This window comes from Acanthopagrus latus, chromosome 24 (assembly GCF_904848185.1).
Source record: "Acanthopagrus latus isolate v.2019 chromosome 24, fAcaLat1.1, whole genome shotgun sequence".
Taxonomy (NCBI): Eukaryota; Metazoa; Chordata; class Actinopteri; order Spariformes; family Sparidae; genus Acanthopagrus; species Acanthopagrus latus.
In genome coordinates this window covers 13824329-13833924 of record NC_051062.1, presented here as the reverse complement: position 1 = coordinate 13833924, position 9596 = coordinate 13824329, and the positions used below count along the sequence as shown (strand labels likewise).

Below are 9596 nucleotides of genomic sequence, written 5' to 3'. Positions count from 1 at the left end.
GAGTTTAAACTTGTGAGTTTGGAGAAATAAACTGCCGAGCTTCACTTTTTGTTCTATTTCCGGTGTAACAATGAAAAGTAGAGCTTGTGTTAGCGAGTCCAACATGTCAGATTCATTACATTACCTTCAGCTGGAGGTTCAGACGGTCAATCCAGGTGCGCAACACACCTGAGAGAAAGTGAAAGTAAACTGTGAGGAGTAAACACCCAGAGAGGCGAGTTCAGACTGGGAGTCTTCCTGTTAGACTGAGGGCGCTGCAGCACGACCCACAACCAGCTAACACATGCCGAATTTACAAGAAGGCCCTGAATAAGTTTGTCCCTTTTTTATTGACGTAGACATCAGGTTTAAAATGCACCTGAACTACTCAGGGATTGAACCCACAACCTCAGGACTACTGATCAGGCATCTATCAGCCTGAGCTACTGGATCTGACCAGTGCTTTTAGTTTTGTCAGATTTCACTCTTTTGAACCTCAGTACTCAAAAAAATCATTCAAGTTACCGAACTTCCAGCCCTGGTTTCACCTGCTGAGCTAACAGGATGCAACAACCAAAGAGTCTCTCAGAGGTTTTCACTCATTCTGAGCAGGAACTTTATAAAAAAGTCAGATGCTTTTATTTGAAGAACAGTTTCAGAATTCACACAAAGGCAAGAATTGAACCTGGAATCTCAGAACTTCATGACAGCACCCTAAACCACTGAGCTACCTGAACATCTACCTCAGGAGAGTTTGATGGAATTAAATTAAATCTCCCACAGAGGAAGACCGAAGACCACCAGGAGACTGGAGCTGCTGATGAGAGATATTCTTCATTTAGTCAAAGACTTCAGACTCTCTCAAAAGTTTTTACTCCTTCTTCTGAGCAGCAACTTCATGAAGAGTGAGGAGCTTTTATTGGACACATGTCTTCTTTTAAGTTTTCATTTATATGTTTTGGACTTCAAAAGTCACAGAGTCACATGAGAGCAAACTCTTAGTCATGGTTTGAACCCACAACCTTCAGTCTTCACAGAAGCACTTTATCTTCCTGAGCTAATGAGCTGGAGATGGAAGTTTGTTTCTGAGAGGATTTCACTCTTTGTTTGGGACATCAGGTTTATAAAAATCACCTGAACTATCCAGGGACTGAACCTGCAACCTCAGAACTGCTGACAAGGCCTCTATCAGCCTGAGCTACAGGATCTGACAGATGCACTTTGTTACTTTCACCCTTTTGAACGGCAACACCCAAAAACAAATGAATCAAGCCTTGAAACTAAAACCTCAAACCTCCCAATCCAAGTGTCACCCTGCTGAGCTAACAGGACAATGAGAACAAAGAGTCTCTCAGAGGTTTTCACTTGTTCTTCTGAACAGCAACTTTAAAGAGTCAAGATTCAAACCCACAACCTCCAGACCAACTCATCAGATACCTGAATGTCCTGCTTTTGACTCTTTTATCTGAAGAACTGTCTTCAAAACTCAGACTGACTCAAGGATCAAACTCACAATCTCAGAACTTCATGACAGTCCTCCAACACACTGAGCTACCTGGACATCAGGTGTCTGAATCTGAACTTTAGTTTGTGTTTTATTTTGTGCTTTATTTCTTCAAACTGTACTTTTTTTTTTTTGCTGTACTTTGGACGATGGTGCACAGCATTAAATGGTGAAATAGAAACATTTGACTTGACCTGATTTTCATTATTGTCACACTTTGCCTCTAACTTTATTTGTCTAACTGCACGCAATGAACATTATCCAATCAAACAACATCACAGTTCCTCATTAAAGTTTTGATGCACTGTAAGAACCAAAATTACCTGTTTTGGTGATAAATGACCCAAAGTGACCCGATCATAGTTATAGAGAAAGGACGTGATATCTGTTAGCTCAGTTGGTAGAGCAGGTGCACCATGTACAGAGGCTTTGTCCTCTGCAGGGGACCCGGGTTCGAGTCCCGGTCTGGGGCCCTTTGCAGCATATCATTCCTCCTGTTTCCTCTCATATCTTAAATTAAATTGTCAATAAAGGCCAATACAATACTTTAAATTAAAAGTCAAACCTGCAGTTACTCAGACTTTCCTAAGATTAAAATGCTTTGTGTGAAAATAATCTGCTTTGCAGCATTTGCATTTTAACAACACGCTGCTTGAGTGTCAATGGTCGATTTGTCAATAAAGCTCGTTTGAATCCAGGTGAGGCCGTTTGCCCAATCAGAGGTTGAGACGTCACACTTCCGGTCTGTCTCCTATGGCCCCAGTCAGCGAGCAGCTCTCTGTTTGTCCACCGACATGCTGACGGTCGGACGCTTCGTGTGAGCAGCAGATAACTAAAGTAAGTGCTTCATTCATCTGTTCCATGTTTTCACCGGCTGTCTGGATACTTCGCATGTCGCTCCAGCGACAGTAACCGAGCTAACACTGCTGTCCGTGTAGCTAACTAACAGCTAGCTGCCATTAGCTTGTTAGCTCCGCTGTGTTGTGCCGTGAACAAACCGTTTCATGGAAGAATGATGGCACTCGGAGTGAAATGGAGTGTTTACGTGAACATTTGGACTCATATAATGTTAAATTGAGGGTCAAGAACGCTTCAAATGAAGGTATCTGACGAGCGTTTTCCATGCTAGCTTAGCAACGCTAGCTAATGAGCGTTGATTGAAAGTAACTGAGTGCAGCTGTGCAGCAAGTCTGCATTTAATCAGGTACAAATTAAACTCGTTTGTGTCTAAATCTCAAACAGCCAGTGACGAAATTAACCAGGTTTGAGTTCCTCAGGTACCATATTCTGCTACTTTATTGTTCCACTCTGCTTGTACATTTGATTTAAACACACATAAGTAGGCAAGAGTTCGACTGAAAGTTTATTATTGAAACAGTTGAGTCAACCAGCCTTTTGTCTGTACTAGTTTTCCTGCTGCTTTATGACTGAACATGTAACATTTGTGTTAACCTTGTCGTGTTTTTTCTTTCAGATTCCCTCTATGGCTTCTGGAGCGGGTCCGAGAGCGACGGGCACAGCCGGCAGCGACTTCCAGCACCGGGTCGCTTCACCCGACCAGATGAGGTCCGTTCTTTTTGCTGTTCCAGTCTCATCCCTCAGAGGGAAGTGAGACTGTGAGAAACATCAGATCCACCTGCCTCATAGGTCTGCAGCCAACACAGTTTCAGATGCTCATTTTTGCTACTTTTTAGAAGTGTTTTGTGCTTAGCTTTAGCATCCAGTGCTAGTACCTGTCTGACATCATGAAATAAAAACACCATGTTTGATTCAGTTGTTTTTATTGAGCCACAATGTTGAAATGTGCAGTTTGATTCTTTTTGTCTGATGCATTTTATGGAACAGAAAATAGCTTTATTTCTAATTTGATATGTAGTATTTGATGAATTGGTGTTAATTGTTTGAGAAAGTGAAATAAAGGTCACAGCTGACAAACATGCAGTCAAATGAAGTTTACTGTTTGTAGTAAAAACTCATGAATACAGAATTTGAGACAAGCACAGAAGGAAACAAATTCAGACTTCTAGTGAATTTATTGAAATGTGTTACAAGTACCAAATAACTTCCATACACATTAAACAAATTAACATTTAAACATGCTTGAAAAATGTAAAATATCTAGAACACAGCAGCTTTTCACAATAAAATGTAGTTCAGCTGTTTGAACTCCTCGTCTTCTACAGGAACTGAGACCAAGATGACTGCTGGTCTGGGAAAAAAAAAAAAAAAAAAGCTTTGTTAAAATGATTTTAAAATAACTGTCAACGATGAATGCATTTCAAAGTATATACTTTGAAATGCATTCATAGTTGACATAGAAAGTTATTTTAAAATCATTCTAACAAAAGGCTTTTCCCCCAGACGAGTTGTCATCTTGGTCTCAGTTCCTGTAGAAGACGAGGAGTTCAAACAGCTGAACTACATTTTATTGTGAAAAGCTGCTGTGTTATCTTCTAGATATATTACATTTTAAGCATGTTTAAATGTTAATTTGTTTAATGTGTATGGAAGTTATTTGGTGTAAAAGACATAACGGTGAGTTTCCTCTCAGGATCTGACGCACCTGGAAGAAGAAGAAACAAAGTTAATGTTCACTGTTGCAACAAGAATCTGACAGATAAGTTAGTTCCTCATCACAGGATGGTTTTCAAACCCATTTTCACAACTGCTACCTTTTCACCAGCGAGTCCTTCAGGCCTCGTCAGCTGGACGACAGCTGGTTTTAAAGTTCCTGGTCCCGGGGTCGGCCCCTCTTCTCATGGTGCAGGGCTGCGTTTCCTCTGAACGTCTGAAACAAACCAAATGCAGACAGAATCAGACAGAAACACTACAGGCTGTAGAAAGTGACACGAGCCAGCTGAGCCTGGTGTCCCACGTACCTGCTGATGGTTATCGCTGTGCAGCTGCTCGCCTGGCAGATCTACTACAGCAAGAAGCTGCTGGACCAGAGGTTCACCTGCACACAGGACCAGAAGAAGAAATCAGCTCATCTGAGCTTCTGTGAGGACAAAGAGGAGCGACTCAGCCTGTTGTGGAGTAAAAACTCTCCCTATACGGTGAGGCAGTATTATTGTGGAATAAAGCTCACGTGCAGTCAAACGTGGTTTACAACTAGAGTCGACTGTCCAGGTGACGTCTGCTGTGAACAACAACTCATGAATATATAATGTGGAGCAAACTGTTGGAGGGGCAGATAAACTAACCCACCACAGATGATCTGTTAGAGTCAAAAGTTCAGGACTTCAGGTTCTGTTCAGTTATTTTATTGAAGATTGAGCGTGATGATTTGGAAACAGTTCATTAGGTTTCCTGTAAAAGAAACAAGCAGAAATAATTAGTAACAAACTCAGACTGGTGACTTTACAAAGGAAATTCATGACTGTAAATTCTAGTTTGATTTAACCAACGTGCTCTTTAGCAACACTGGAAGTGCATCAGACGTGACAGTCGACCATAATGATCATTAAACACCAAATCATGACATCACTCACCTGAGCAGGTACGCACGCCACACTGAGGAACCAAAGACTGACTGTGTGGCAGCAGCTCAGCTTTATAGGCTGCAGGCGGCTTGATTGGCTGCTGCAGCGGCCGGCCCCCGGAACGTTCCATTTCTGTGGGGGAGTCTGATTCTCTTTGAACAACTGGAGTTCCAACGCCTCAATTCGCTGATTCAAACAATCAGTCAGTCAAAGCTTTATTGTCATGCAGTTTCTCCAGGATCAACAAGACAAACACAAACACACAGTCAGAGCTGAATGCTGCTGTCCACCTGTCTGATCAGCAGCTCAGGTGGACACTCTACAGCTCACAGTTTGATCTCAGGACGCTCGCTGGCTTTTGAAGTCCAGCGCTTAGAAATGAAACCTTGAAAGCGCTCAGAGAAGAGACGTGTCCAGTAAAAGTGTGTGAAGAGCCGGACTCTTTCTGAAGCTGCTGCTCAGAAGAAGGAGTGGAAACCTCTGAGAGACTCTTTGCTTGTTGCTTCCTGTGAGCTCAGCAGGTGAAACCAGGGCTGGAGGGGGTCGAGTCTCCTGCCACCTGAACAATGCTGTGACCCTGGACCGCATGCTACAAACATTTTTATACATGTGAATGTCGTGATGCTTCATCATTTATCCTGAAATGGTTTTATTCAAAAACACACGTTGCAACACGAGCAAACATGCTGGCAGTCTGGAACAGGATCAGCTCCCTGGACAACCTGGACTCAGGAAACACACCTGCAGCCAATCACACAGAGGGTCACTGAAACAGAAACATGTATGAGGGTCGTAACAAACCCCCCGTTAAAACTACTGACAACAACTCAGCAGGAAGACCAGGAATCTCAGGATTACCAGCAAAAATAACAAAGGCTCAATAATAAAGTGGCAAAGTGCTGAAAACGCCCGACAGCTTTGTGGTCAGGGACGACTACAGGAACTGGGAGGAGCCGCCCTGAAACTCTGACTTCCAATCAGCTCCCTGGACAACCTGAAGTCCCTCACACACACCTGCAGCCAATCACACAGAGGCTTGTTGGAACACAGACCAACAATAGAAAAAGTGAATAAATGCACCTTCATTCATTCTTCAGATGACTGAGATGTGAACACTGTGACCTGCACAAGTTCAGAGCTTCTCCAGCAGAGCCCCAATATAACTCAGTGGGATGAACTCTTAGAAGTCTACACTTTGTTTTCAAAGCTTTTCAGAGCGGTGTGCCGTTTAGCTCAGTTGGTAGAGCAGGCGGCTCATGTACAGAGGCTGCGGGTTCGAGTCCCGGCATGGCTCCTCCTGTCTGTCAGACCAAAGGTTGAATTTTCCACGTCTGCGTCTCTTCACAGAGTCAAATAGAACAAATCCAACATCCTAATGTCTCCGACTGCCAGTCAGATACTGAACCCACCGTACTACAGAGTCCACTTCACATTTGGACCTCTTCTCTGGACGCTGGTGACTTTCAGCTTTTTAACCGGACTATTATAATAATTGAAGCCAAAGAAGACTCGAACCCGCAACCTCCGGACTACTAACCAGGCTTCTATCACACTGAGCTAACAGATCTGACTGACGCTCTTTGTTTCTGTCACATTTCACTGTTTCCACCCACGACCTGAAAACCTGCAGCCCTGGTTTCACCTGCTGAGCTCACAGGAGGACGAGAGCAAAGAGTGCAGTGTGTGTGTGCAGCCACCAGAGGGCGCTCTGCCCCTGCAGATATGTGTTGGGTCTGTTGGTGCTCTGCAGAGAGACAGCATGGAGCAGGAGGAGCTGCCCAAACCAACGAAGAAGAAGCTGGAGGAGGAGGAGGACACACTGGAATGTGTTTTGTTTTTTTTCAATTAAAGTTTTTATTTAACATTTGCAAAAAGTACAGACATTCAGACAGAACAGGCGCTGAGTGACAGACATATAAAAAAGATTTTTAAAAACTGCATCAAGGAGAAAAATGTTGGTGTGTTTTTCTGGGATCTTGTGAGAAAGTGAAGTATTGAATATCAGTATTGAGTTGAATTAAATGAAGATGTCAATCAAAGTGGAGAATTAGTAGAAATGGCGGCTTGGTTTGTAATGAAAGGAGCGAGAGGAGGCTCAGACCCGGTGTCAACATCTGTCACCTCCTGCTGAACACCAACATCACTCGGACACACAGGAAAACATTCTTCATGTAGAACAGCTGCTGAATTATCAACAAGGGCCAAATAATGCAGAATGAGTCAGAGACAGAGTTTCACACAGTTTATAAAGTGGCTCCAACTCAACAACTCACTGAACCCGCGTTGCCAGCTGGGAAATGTAGGATTATCATACCACAGACATCAAATGATCGTATTTGGAGGGAAATGATCGGACAGCCGTCATAACCAAAATAACAAGTTTATTGATGCGCTATAGTCACTCTAGTGTTGAATAGCGTCTAACAGGCAGAGAGACAAAGAGAAACAGTATTCATGATAACTGACAAGAAAATAAAGATCTGGCTTCACATATTACATTTTATTTTCAGAGCTACAACATGTCTCTGTCCTCAAAAATGACAACAACTCATAAAATCAACAAAAACAGCATTTAACAGCTTATAACTTCAAATAAAGTGCATATATAACCTGCTGTATAATAACCTGGAAAAGAGGGAAGCACAGCAGACAACAGGCCAAGGGCTACAGGTGTTTGTTCCGAGTGAAGCAAAAGTCCAACATCTAATGTGGACAAACACTAAGTGGTGTGTAGCCCTGATCGCCTCGGTCTCCATCAGCTGTCCGGGCTGCGTCACGTCACGTCTCCGCCTTTGGCAGTTTTCTGAATCAAATGAAGAAGAGCGGAGAGCAGACTACTGTTTAGATTAATGACATATTACATTACATGGCAGATGACTAGAACCCTGTTCATCATGTGCATGAAACAGTTCAGGCCATCAGCTGGCTCATTAAATAATGAATGCTGCTTACCTTCAGGTTCAGTCTCCAGCTGTGAGTCCCTGTCTGAGTCTGCTGCACCCTGCTGGGTGGGGGCAGTCCTCTTACTGTTTACATCTCATGTTGTCATGGACCGCAGCATTGTGGTTGTTGGCTTCAAACCGGCACATCCACCTGCCATCTTCACACTCTCTGATGTGTGCATGAGCCCATTAAGGGCGCCTGTGATAAGTCGGTTTGGTGGTTTTGTTTTCATTAGATTTACCTTGGAAAACACATGTTCACAGGATTCTTTCTCTTTGTGTTTTTTGGATTTGCTGTGTTTTTTAATACAGTTCATTGGGCCACCAGCTCTGTCTTCAGCACCGGCAGACAGCTTTGCTTTCCGAGCCTGCAACAGGTCTCAACCAGCCGGCGAACTGGCTCTCCCGCTCTTTTCTATAGTTTGTAGGCGATGCTGCTCACTTCGACTCTGCCCCGCCGTCTTCTCAGCCTCTCCTCCTCCTCCTCCTTCTCCAGGTTCTCTCAGTTTCTTCCCCGCGCTTCTTCCAGACCGGCTCTGCTTCTTCTTCTCTTCTTTGTTTTTCTTCTTCTCCTCGCTCATGGGGGGCGGGCACAGCGGACTATTCAGCCAATCATGACCGTTGTTCTGAGGCAAACGCATGTACGTCACTCGTAGCTCACATTTAGAAAAGCACGATTGGCTGGAAACTTGTCACATGGAAACAGATGCCTTCAGGGTTCACAAAAAAAACTCCGACAGACAACCACACATTCACGGAATGGTCAAATTATCGGATATTTGGCCTTTGTTGGGATTATTGATCGTACATCGTACAGAGGGCAAAATTATCGTACAAATAAGATAATTATCGTTCACCTGGCGACACTGTGCTAAACTGACACATTTGTTAAGGGAGTTTGGTGACAGAGAAGTCGCCTATATTGTTCCTGTTTAGCGTCTTTGTAACATGTGACATGTTTAGATCAATGACATGTTTCTTCTTTCATAAATGGAGTGTAAATGGTGAAATCAGTGTAAACAGTGTGTTCAAACAGCTGATCAATGTTGGCAGGTAAGACTTTAGCACTTTAGACACAGAAGCAGACAGGCTGGTACAGACATGCTGCCACAAACTGACACTTTTTACAAGGAGACAAACATCTTCAGCTTCTGATTTGATGCTGAATTTACAACAAGGACACAATGAATTAGAATCTGTCAGCAAAAGAGTTTCATAATGTTTAAAAGATTGTTTTACCTCAAAAACTCACTAAATCTAGTGTTTTTCAAAGGGAGTCTGGTGACAGAGAAGTCAGATCAATAACACGCTGAATGAAATCTTCAGCTGATCTTCTGTGTTTGTCAGTCGAGCTGCTTCCTGTGAATTCCTGTTGAACAAGTTTACATTCACTCACAGTTACTTTCTAAAGTAATCGATTACTTGTTGGTCTTCAGATGTCGTGTTTTGTCTGAGTGTCCAAATGTTCACATTCATTTTACAACAGAAACATTGAGGACTTTAACTTCTCACTGTGCAGTAAGTCCTGATGTCACAGTGATGTCACAGTGATGTCACAGTGTGGCGTCTGTAGAATAATGACATCATCCTCTTACAGACTGGTTCAGTATAAACCTCACTGTCTCTGCAACACGTCGTCAAACTGTTGTAAATGATTGTTAACGACCACAGGAAGCATCTAAAATGTGT

General features: G+C 43.1%; 1 long non-coding RNA gene across 1 annotated transcript; it reads left to right on the top strand.

Annotated features, from left to right (window-relative positions):
• Positions 1-2194: 2194 nt before the first annotated feature.
• LOC119015310 lies at positions 2195-3277 on the top strand. Its single transcript, XR_005073278.1, has 2 exons — positions 2195-2320; positions 2958-3277. It is a non-coding gene; the product is annotated as an uncharacterized LOC119015310 (long non-coding RNA).
• Positions 3278-9596: the final 6319 nt, after the last annotated feature.